At 36.6% G+C, this 11,382-nt stretch overlaps 1 long non-coding RNA gene across 3 annotated transcripts; it reads left to right on the top strand.

Annotated features, from left to right (window-relative positions):
* Positions 1 to 442: 442 nt before the first annotated feature.
* On the top strand, positions 443 to 11,382 carry LOC108303176. Of its 3 annotated transcripts, XR_005199914.1 has the most exons (4): positions 443 to 3,093; positions 3,180 to 3,252; positions 7,667 to 7,697; positions 10,655 to 11,382. It is a non-coding gene; the product is annotated as an uncharacterized LOC108303176 (long non-coding RNA). The 3 variants fall into 3 exon arrangements; XR_001824725.2 differs by lacking the exon at positions 7,667 to 7,697; XR_005199913.1 differs by lacking the exon at positions 443 to 3,093 and having other exon boundaries at positions 3,172 to 3,252.

Here is an 11,382-nt window from a genome sequence, read left to right as displayed (position 1 = left end):
AATTAGCTGGGTGTGGTGGTGTATGCCTGTAGTCCCAGCTACTCAGGAAGCTGAGGCTGGAGAATTGCTTGAACATGGGAGGCGGAGGTTGCAGTGAGCTGAGATCATGCTACTACCTTCCAGCCTGGCACCTGGTGACAAGGACTCTGTCTAAAAACAAAACAACAACAACAAAAACACCAGGAGTTTGAGACCAGCCTGGGCAATATAGTGAGACCTTGTCTCTACAAAAATAACAGTAAAAAATAGCCTAGCATGACAGTATGCACATGTAGTTCCAGCTACTCAGGAAGTTGGGTTGGAAAGATTGCTTGAGGTCAGGAGTTTGAGATTGCAGTGAGCCATAATGACGCCACTACATTTCAGCCCTGGGTGACAGCATGAGACCCTTTTTCAAAAAAAGAGAAAAAATTGATAAAGTCTTTATGCAACACATTATAATTTTTTAAATGGAAACTCATGCTTGATATTACCTCAACAGTGTGTCCCTAAGAAAGTGTCAGAGCCTTTACCTAGACCTTCCAATGAAAAACAAATAAATTAAAAAACACACAGTATAGTCAATGTAAAAGGAGAAGGTAAGGATACTATTTTATTTAAAAAGTCATTTGATGGACATTTTTTTAATATGAGCACTAATATATTCAGATAAAGAAAATGTTCTATTAAATATATAATAAGTAAAGGAGAAGTAAAATGGTGATAAGTTCTGTATCTAATCAGAGGTCAGCAGTTAAGTCTATTGAGAGTACCACTAAAGGAGCTGAATTATTAGTTCCCATTATAAGATACTATAAGATCTGAGGCAAGTCAGGAAAGAGGGAAGAGGAAATGAATAAAAGAGAAACAATGAGGAGGGCAGAGTGTACATGGAATAAATGAAGAAACAGTATGTGGGTGTATGTAAAGGAGGGTAGTAAAGTCAAATTGATTTGTGGAAGGAAGAGTAGGGTAATAGAAATAGGAAAGAAGGTAATGTCAGCTTCCAGCACCAAAATGTGTCAGAGAATTAGAGTAACATCTTCCTGCTCTTACTGTCATTCTGACTATTGGAGAGGCATGAAGATTGAGGTACCTCACCACACAGACCTGTGTTTTATCTACCATAGATGAATATCACCATAAATGGTCAGCCTTGTATGGCCATAATTTAGTTTTATAGAACTAAAAATGTTATAACTTCATTGGATAGTATCATATAGGCCAAATTAACATAATTGAATAGTGTCATGTGATTTATGGAGAGGAAGTTAGAGAAGGTATAACCTGATTAAAAGTTTATTAGAAACATTATGGCTTATAATGCCAAATTAAATTCAGGGACTTAATAGGGAAGAAACGGGCTAAGTTCCAGATGGGCAATTAAGGTAAACAAATGTGGAAGCACATTAGTGTAGAACAGGGCATCCAAATTTTCATGAATTAGTTGAGGAGCTTCTGGAAAATGGACATTCTCATTCAGCACATGTGGGTTTCTGCCTTTCTCAGGAATACTCAGGTGGTGGTGGTGCTATTCCTTGGACACAGCTCTGAATAAGGAAATAGCCTTCCTTTAGAGAAATCTGGAAAAAGAAGCATTGGACAGCTATTTAACAAAATAACAGAATCAAGGGAAGGCATTGATCTCCTTTTATTTCTGAAGTAGGATTCTAGCCACAGAGGAAGCAGAATGAGATGAAAAAAGAAATTATTGGTGTATACTACTGCTAATACAGATAAAAAAAAAAAAAGTTGTCACAATTATCTATAAAAAGCAGTTAGGAAGAGAAGCATCAGGATGACAGATCTAAAGATTACTTTTGCAAAGGAAGAGGGATTCTGAAAGGGCAAAGACAGGAGAAGAAAACGGAATTTGTTGGGGGAACTTTGGAGTTAAATCCAAGAAATCTTGAAACACCTCACTTCTAGTTCCTTTGGCATATGCCCAGTCTAGCAAAAGCGGTTATTGCTGTGGAGAGTACTGGAGGCAGGAGGGAGTGCTAGAATTGGGGTAAACCACAGCAGCTAATTTCTCTTCATAACTGTCAGGCCGCAGAGCAAGAAGTTTCATTGACAAGAGTGAATAAGATGTGACTAAGTTGCATTTTGGCTATTTTTTTTTTGGGGGGGGGGTCAGCCAGTTCTTTGATATGATAGCTATTTTATAAAAGTCATTTACAGATTAAGATGACATGCCAAAGTTAGCTAATTTTAGAAGCAGTCATATTATAAAATTTATTCTATGACTACCAAAATTGTCATTTTCTAATACCTCACTGATCTTGAAATATAAAAGTTTATTCTTTTCTATCAAGACTGTGACAATTCAATGTTTTCTCTTTTGATAACTATTTTGATACTGAAAGCTTATTCTACATAGTTTATTTGATGTGTTTTAAGTCTTACATAAGTGGATCAAGGAATTCTTAAGAAAAGGTCAAATGAGAGAATATGAGAAATGTAGGTGCTTCAGTAGCCACGTGGGCATCGGTAAATGAGAATTTTGAAACTGTTATTTCATAAGTTTGTGTCATAGCTAATCAATTTAGTACACTTTTTTTGATGAGAGGTGAATCACACATTCACCTGAACTGGCATCCCAACTGTGTATTTCCTAAGTGACAGGACAAGGGGAAGCACATGATAAATATTTGTGGTGTTCTGGCATCAATGCCTCTGATGTTTTGAGTTTAAATAATCTGTAGCATTCACTATCAGCCTTGACATTGATTCTCTCAGGTTATGATTTATTCTACTGTTTAATAGTCCCTTTTATCCTTATCAGCCCAACGCATTCACATTAATGTCCATACTTTTCTATTTTAGTTATAGGCATTTTAAACAAACTCACTTTTGAAATATAAACGTTGTGATTTAGGGATCCTATATTCCCATTTTACTCAGTATATTTCCATCACATTGCTGTCCTAGGCAAAGAAAAGGAGATGCCAAAAAGAACCCTCAAAACCTTAAGTAACTATTTTCAGAGCCAAGCATGAGGACTCAGCTTGATACTAACACTGCATGAATGGTTGGCCCTGTCACACCTACATATAATTGATGACATGTCCACTTTGCTTTGTAGGGCCTCCTGAATAACATCCTTCCTTGAAGGTAATTATATATATTTATTTTTAATTACTAACTTTATATTGTATAAAATACATATGATCTATTATTTTCTTTTAAAACCCATTCAGCCTACCACTGAAATGGAAGATCGTGTTGTGAGAGAAGCAGTACAAAGAAAGAATGTACAGACATCGAGAGCAGGTACATTTTCAATACATTGGAATGCTGGAAATAAGTACATTAAATGACTGGAAGTACTCACATTCTTCTTACTCCTCATTCTTTTCAATGTTATTGTTGGTATCCATTTTTCAATAAAAATAAACTTAGAAGTATAAGAAAGCAAAATGTTAAAAATGTTTTAACTCAGATGTTTCTATTTCAATGTTTTGAATAGCATAACATTTCCAATATTGAATTTTTATACTTGTCAGGGATTCAAAGCAGTGAATTTTGAGACTCTGAGATATCTCCGGTGTCTTATATGCTAGTTGGAGTTCTGATATTTACCTAAAGGAATGCTTTACTTAGATATCAGTTTCTGTATTAACATTAGAGAGTTGCTGTTAATGTTATTACACCAATGATCTGAAGCCAATGAGATGTTCTAACAAGCAGACTGTGTATGCATGTGTGTGTATGGATGTGTTTGTGGCATATTTGATTATTAAAAACTATGAAAATAATCATTCATTCATAACTGGAAGACAGTCTTTTACAACGGTGGTTTTGAGACTTTTTGTTATAAAATTAAAAAAAAAAAAATAATTGCATAGAGGCGACCAACATCATGAACATCATTGAGGCTACCAACATCATTGGCTGTTTTCCATTTCATTACCCTTTTGAAATCCTTAACTATATTGCGACGCTCAGAAATAATATGCAGAATTTTTATTTGTGTCCTAAAATGGAAGGTGAGTGGTTCCACACTTTACATATCTTTCTGCCACTTTCTTTTGTGTACTTTGTATTCTATTTTCCAGATGTAGCCACATTGATACGATTAGCTCTGGTTTAATTCATTTTACACTTTTCATTGTATTCCCTTATACCACTCTACCACATTTAATTAGACTTTCCTGTTGCTGATAAATGAAGAAAAAAAAGAAAAAGAACAATAGGCTGGGCATGGTGGCCCACACCTGTAATCCTAGCACTTTGGGAGGCTGAGGCGGGTGGATTACGAGGTCCAGAGATCGAGACCATGCTGGCCAACATGGTGAAACCCCATCTCTATTAAAATATAAAAAATTAGCTGGGCATGGTGGTGTGTGCCTGTAGTCCCAGCTATTTGGGAGGCTGAGACACAGAAATCGCTTGAACCCGGGAGGTGGAGGCTGCAGTGAGCCAAAATTGTGCCTTTGCACTCCAGTCTGGCAGCAGAGCAAGACTCTGTCTGAAACAAAAAAAGAAAAGAAAAATTATCGTCAGATTCAAAGGGGCTTTTGTTTAATCAGTTTGTATCTGTGAATATTTACTATATGAGAGTTTAAGGCTAAGAAGTTCAGAATGCAAGCATGAACCACCATATTTTACAAATGCCCTTAGAATTATGACTCATGAGCCTTTAGCCTACAAAGTTATGACAATTCATTTCTCTAAAGACGTTTACTGTTCTCTTAAAAAAGAAAAGACTGAAAATAGCAAATAACATTGTCTTATTTGACCTGTTATACATCCTCGAATGAAACTGCAACTTANCCATATTTTACAAATGCCCTTAGAATTATGACTCATGAGCCTGTAGCCTATGAAGTTATGACAACTCATTTCTCTAAAGAGGTTTACTGTTCTCTTAAAAAAAAAAAAAAAAAAAAGACTGAAAATAGCAAATGACATTGTCTTATTTGACCTCTTGGACATCCTTGAATGAAACTGCAACTTACTCATGTCAAAATTCAGAACCAATGTTTTGAACAATATATATAGTTTGTGAATGAGCCCTTGATGAAGAAAGGGCCTTTCAAGTTTTACTTATGCATTTTTTGCTCTTTATCTTCACTTGTCTTACAAAAGCTTAAATTCAAGTTTTATTTCTACAGAACGCAGGAATATAATTTTTAAATATATTTCTGTCCTGTCTTATGGCATTGTGAACTCTTCAGATCTAATGTGGACCTAGACTTATTTTTATGTGGAAACAATTAGATTTCTTTCTTTGTTGTTGTTGTTGTTGTTGTTGTTGTTGTTGTTGTTGTTGTTGAGACAGAGTTTGTTCTGTGATGTGGTTGAGTGGATAAGCTCTTAAAGCAGTAATCTTTCCAGTGGTTCTTTCTGTGGGAAGTGAAATGGCAGATAAATTGGGCCTTGTTACATGTAGGGCAGAGCATATGGCTACCACTAAGTAAAACACCCAGCACCTTCCCCAAGAGTATTGGCCAGCGTAACACAGTAATATTTCTTGAGCTCTTCACTGGCAGCTGGAAAGTTGTTGCAAGAATCCCTGTTTCTGGTCTGATTCCTATGTTTTGCTGACTTCTGGTGATAGGGTATTTTATCCAAAACTGAACAGTTTTAACCAAAGAACTAGAGAGTATGTGTTGTGTTACAAAGAAGGAAGTGCAATAGTTCCCCCTTAACTGTGGGAGATACATTCAAAGGCCCCCAGTGAATGCCTGAAAGCACAAATAGTACTGAATCACTCACTGTTTTTTTCCCCTATACTTACATATCTATGTTAAAATTTAATTTATAAATTAGGCACAGTAAGAAATTAACAACAACTAAAAATACAATTGAAAATTATAGTAATATACTGTAATAAAAGTTATTTGGATGTGGTTTCTTAAAATATATGGTATGGTTCTCACCCTTTTACCTGTGATGATGTGAACTGATATAATGCCTATGTAATGAGATGAAGTGAGGTGAATGATGTGGGCATTGTCACATAGCGGTAGGCCGCTATTCACCCCCTGACTCTAAGTCAGAAAAAAGATAGTCAGCTTTGAGTGTTCCTGGACCTTCAGGCCCTAATGATGTTGATGGCTGGATGCAGATGACCATGTTGATGACTAATGGCTGGTCAGCACATGCAGTGTGGATGCACTGGAAAAAGGAATGGTTCACATCCTGGGATGGATAGAGGGTAAGAGTTCAAGATTTTATTGTGCTCCTCAGACTGGCACACTAACACTTACGATTTGTTTATTTCTGGAGTTTTCAATGTAATATATTTGGAATACGGTTAGCTGTTAGTAGCTGTAACCACATAATTCAAAACTGCAGATGTAAAATCTGTGTTTGGACTTTGACTCATTTCTTGGTGTACAATTCTTAAACTCCTTAGAATTTCCAAAGTGATGTCTTTTGGCGTGCTACCAATCGATGGCTGGAAGTTCCTAGGCAGATTTAGGATGGGAACTGGTCACCATCCTGAAGACATGGCTTAATAGAGGGTTGAGATCTTCTGTCTCACTCTGAAAACTCTGGGGAGGAGAGAAGGGCTGAAGGTTGTCAGTCACCAACAGCCAGTGATTACTTAGTAATGCCTATGTATTGAAGCTTGCAAAGACCCAAAGGGACTGGGCTGGGAGAGCTTCCAGATCACTGAATACATGGAGGTTCCTGGAGGGTGGTGTGTCCTGAGAGGGCATGGAATCTCTGTGCCACTAGTCCCATACTTTGCACTATGCATCTCTTCATCTGTACCTTTTGCGATGTCATTCATAGTATACTGGTGTGTTTCCCTGAGTACTTGGAGCCATTCCAGCAATTCAGTTTAACCCAAAGAGGGAGTCCTAAGAACCCCAATTTGAAGCTGATTGGTCAGAAGTTCTGGAGTTTCAGACTTAGGACTGATGTGGGGAGGCAGTCTCATGGGACTGAGCCCTTTACCTGTGGAATCAGATGCTATCTGCAGTGAGAACTGAATTAGATGACATCCAGTTTGTGTCATCTGCAGAAGTGATTGGTTGCTTGTTGGTGGGGAAAACCTTTCCACACATTTGGTCACAGAAGACTTCTTTGTTGATGTTTGTTGCTGCGATGTGAGAGCAGAGAAAAACATGGCAAGTGTGTCTTTTCCACACATACGGTGGATAAGGGGTACTACTGTTTACTCTGTTTTAACTGCCCCCCTCATATTTTGGTCCAGAAATCATGCTGTTTGACACTGGTCACTCATTCCATCTGTTCTGCTAACAATATCACTTTTAGCCAGTTTCATAGGGTTTGGCTAGGATGACTTGTATACTGCAGTTCACTTGTACATATTAAATTTTGATAAATTTATTCTTTGTATTTAATAAATAAAAAGGGAGGTAAGAGTTCTTACTTCATTAATTACATACCAATAGGTATAATTTATATTAATTCTAATAAGGTCCCAGGTATGATTCCAAAGGAATACTTCGTATACATAAGTCCCATACTTTAAAGAAGAGTGATCTAAATTATGTACACAACTGTGCATACTTTTTTTTTTTTAAATGAAGGTAGAGTCTTGCTATGTTTCCTAAACTGATTTCAAACTTCTGGGTTTCTCAAGTGATCCTCCTTCCTCAGCCTCCCAAATAGTTGAAATTATAAGCATGCAAGACTGTACATTCTTATGGTTTTAATATTCTATACATTATTAATTTAAAATGCATTTTACCTTTTTATTTAATAGATTCTGGTAGTTCTGATGAATCTGCAGTCGGGTAGGATTTTACAGATGTAAAAAATTGTTAAACTAAGAAAATATAGATGAAAAAAACATCTATTGACTGTTGTATTCTGGGCTAAATACCCTATTATGTGCTATGTATTTATTTCATAAAGCCATCACAATGTATTTTCTTATAACCTACTGTTTATTAAATAGGTAACTGTGGTTTAGAGAGGTTAATTGGATCATGATCCCATAGTTCACAAAGTAGCTGACCAACAGTTTGACTGTCAAGTCAGCCTATCTGGCTTTCAAATCTTTTCTCTTGGTCCTCAGTACAGATTGATAGAGTTATCTGTGCAGCCCTTTTATCAATGTATAGGTCTGAATAAGATTAGTCAGATTAATTATGTTAATGTCTAAATTAATGAGTTTAAGTTGAACTCCCATTTTAAGTTACTGTTAGAAATGAGGTTAGTCCTTGAGTTTGTCCTAATAAATTTGACAATTTTTGTGGTAACCAGCAACTTTTTTTTTAATTAACCATCAAAGCCCTTAGGCCAGAGTAAATTTTGGCCATAGGACTGGATGTTTTACAAAATGAAGATTTGGCAAGTCTTGGAGAGAAATTATTTAACTTCCCAGTTCTGTTTTCCTTGTAGGCTAGTATTTCTGCCTACTTCCATAATGCTTTTTTATTTTTTGTTTTGCTTTTTCCATGATTTTTCTTCCTTGGTGTTTATTGTTATGTTTTCAAATTCCTCTGGCTATGTATTCCCAATTTTCCTATAGACAGAACCAAAAGCACACAGAATTACAGAAATTTGAGGAATCTTAGGACAAATTAAAATATCCTCTAGTACTTCAATCTGTATTGAATGTCCTGGTCAAATGATTTTCTAGATAGAGAACTTGAGAATCAAAGAGATTACAATGCTTTTTTTCGGACATAAGACATGGTAGAAATGAGATTTGAACTCGTTTTAAAGTCCAATACTCTTCCTTCTTTTTTTATTCTATTGGCATGTTTTTTTTGTTTTTGGGTTTTGGGGTTTTTTTATTCTTTTTTTTGAGTCAGAGTCTCGCTACTGTTGCCAGACTGGAATACAATAGCACAATCTCAGCTCACCGCAACCTTCGCCTCCCGAGTTCAAGCGATTCTCCTGCCTCAGGTTCCTGGGTATCTGGGATTACAAGCATGCACCACCATGCCCTGATAATTTTCTATTTTTAGTAGAGATGGGGTTTCTCCATATTGGTCAGGCTGGTCTCAAATTCCTGACCTCAGGTGATCTGCCTGTGTCGGCCTCCCAAAGTGCTGGGATTACAGGTGTGAGCCACCACACCTGGCCTGGCATATTTTAATAATACAAAGGGGGAGTGAGTCTGGTGCACCCAGTGGATAGAATGAGAATGGAATTAGCTTAGCTGGTGAACTCAATGGCTATGGCTAAGAATGGAATGAGCAGGGGAAGGCCAAGTTTGAGGGAAAACAACACTGGATAGAGATTATTCAATAAGAGATTAGAAAATTGGGGTTTATGACAAGTTTGATAAAAAGATAAAGGGCACAAGATAGTGGGAGTTATCTACAAAGGCACATTAAAATAGAGGGTTCAAGGAAGCTCTAAACAGATTGTTGTGCTTTTTTTAAATCAAGAACTGACAAACCTCAAGATTTTTGCTGTAAGATACTAACACATTTGAAGACCCTGGGAGGAATCTCTACAGCAGACAGAAATGTGGTATCATCTAATTCCATCCTGACTTGCAGAGGGGTGGCTTAGAGCCCCTTGGGTACTGATGGGCTGGGGATAGCTTAACTGCATATATCTGTGGCCCAAGGCAGGTATCTCCTCATCTCTGCCTCTTTTCCCAATTTACTGAAGTCCTTCCCATATCTATGCAGGCTCGGTCAGGGGCATTGCTGGCTATCATATTAATCATGAAATTCAGCTGGGTAGCTGGAGGTGTGTCTGTGCTGGTAGTTAGTAGAGACTCTAGTTAGGTTGTTATTTCAGGAGCAGGGATGTAGAGCGCTCCCACTCCTGGTCATTTGAGGCCATCATTTCAGGGATCTGTGCTTTCATAGACTCAAGATTTGAAGATTAGAAACTGCCATGGAGCCCTGCATAGGTGGAATCTGGAAGTGGGAAACCACAGAAAGATATTTAGATAGTACTTAGGGAAATAGAGGTACAACTGCCAGGACTCCTCTGTTTTTCCAGCAGTCCCTCTCGTTGGATATCTGAGTGCCTATGAAGGTTTTTAAGGGCTTATTAGTTTATGTGGACCTGAATAAGGTAGGATGTATAAAGTGAAAATAATTGGATTTTTATAATGTTAATGTTTTAATCTTTCTGGGAAGAGTATCCTCAATAAGAAAATACACCTTTGTTATTAGACTTTTGCACATTTAACTCTCACACAATTCAAATACAGCAGGGGATTCTCTGTGTTCTTTTAGAACAAAGGAAAGCACTGGGACCTTCTTAAGTGGTTTCTATGCTGAGGAATCAAGAGTGCCATTTTGAAGTGACATAGATTAGTCTTTTAATCAGAGATAGACAAGGGACAGTGGATCTTTGTACCTTGTTTTAGGTCATAAGGTTCCTTCCAGTTTAGATGACAAAAGTTATGTCATCCATTAATTGAATTTCATGTTCTGCTTCAGGAAAGATAATTTGTGAGGGTAAATTATTGTCAAGCTCTGTCAATATATTGGCTGTCACTATTTATTATGGAGCTCAAGGTCAGTTTTCATTGAATATATTATAGGTTTAGACAGCTAGAGGCAAAAATAAGTAACCAAAATCTATTTTTAGAACAGAGGCCATATTTTAATTGTATCAAGAAATGTTATTTAATATACAGAAGGCTGACCTTTTTCCAGATTGCATTTTTGTTTGTTGGAGGGGGACACTGAATATGAACTGGCAGTTAAAAAATTTGTAAAAAAAAAAAAAAAAATCAACGTGCTCATTTTTATTGTACATTTTTGCTCTAAAGCATTTTCCATGAACTGTGTGTGGATTCATGCCCTAAACCAGATGATGAAGACCTGTTACTACCAAGGTAAAGTGGTCTCTTGTAAAATTTTCTCACTCAGTCAACTTTTGCATAGTATTTACTTTTTTTAAATTTAGCAGTGGTTTACCTATTATTGTTTTATGATGGTTATGGAAAGTTGGCCAAACAAAACTATAGACATATGGCTAGTTGATTAAAAATTTTTATTAATGTTGGTAACAAAAGATTGTGACAAAAGTACTGTGACAGGGTGGGGGCTAAACAAAAATGAACTGGAAGATACATAGCAACAGAAAAATCACCTTAGGAAATGTTTTCCCCAATACAAAAAATATGAAATTTGGTTAAAGTTTAATTAAATATTAATACTTTGACTTTTAAATTGTACTAGTGTGACATCTGTATTTTTGCCAGTATAAATCTTCAGTGGATCAAATTACTTGTAATCATGGAATCTCCCTGACACCTTTTAGTTGAAAAACTGTACAGCAAATAGCATATAGCTGTTTTTCTTGGACACTTACTATTTGGGTATAATATACTTGGTAGGAGAGATGGTTCCTCTACTTATATTATTGGTTTTGAAAATAAGACTAAAATATTAAAAATTGTAGAAAAAATAGCTGGGTGTGGTGATATACACCTATAGTCCCAGCTACTTGGGAGTTTGAAGTTGCCTGAGCCCAGGAGTTTGAGAACCGCCTGGG

The sequence above is a fragment of the Cebus imitator genome, unplaced genomic scaffold, assembly GCF_001604975.1.
Source record: "Cebus imitator isolate Cc_AM_T3 unplaced genomic scaffold, Cebus_imitator-1.0 Scaffold45, whole genome shotgun sequence".
In the NCBI taxonomy this organism is placed as follows: domain Eukaryota; kingdom Metazoa; phylum Chordata; class Mammalia; order Primates; family Cebidae; genus Cebus; species Cebus imitator.
This window is presented reverse-complemented; position numbering and strand designations above follow the sequence as displayed.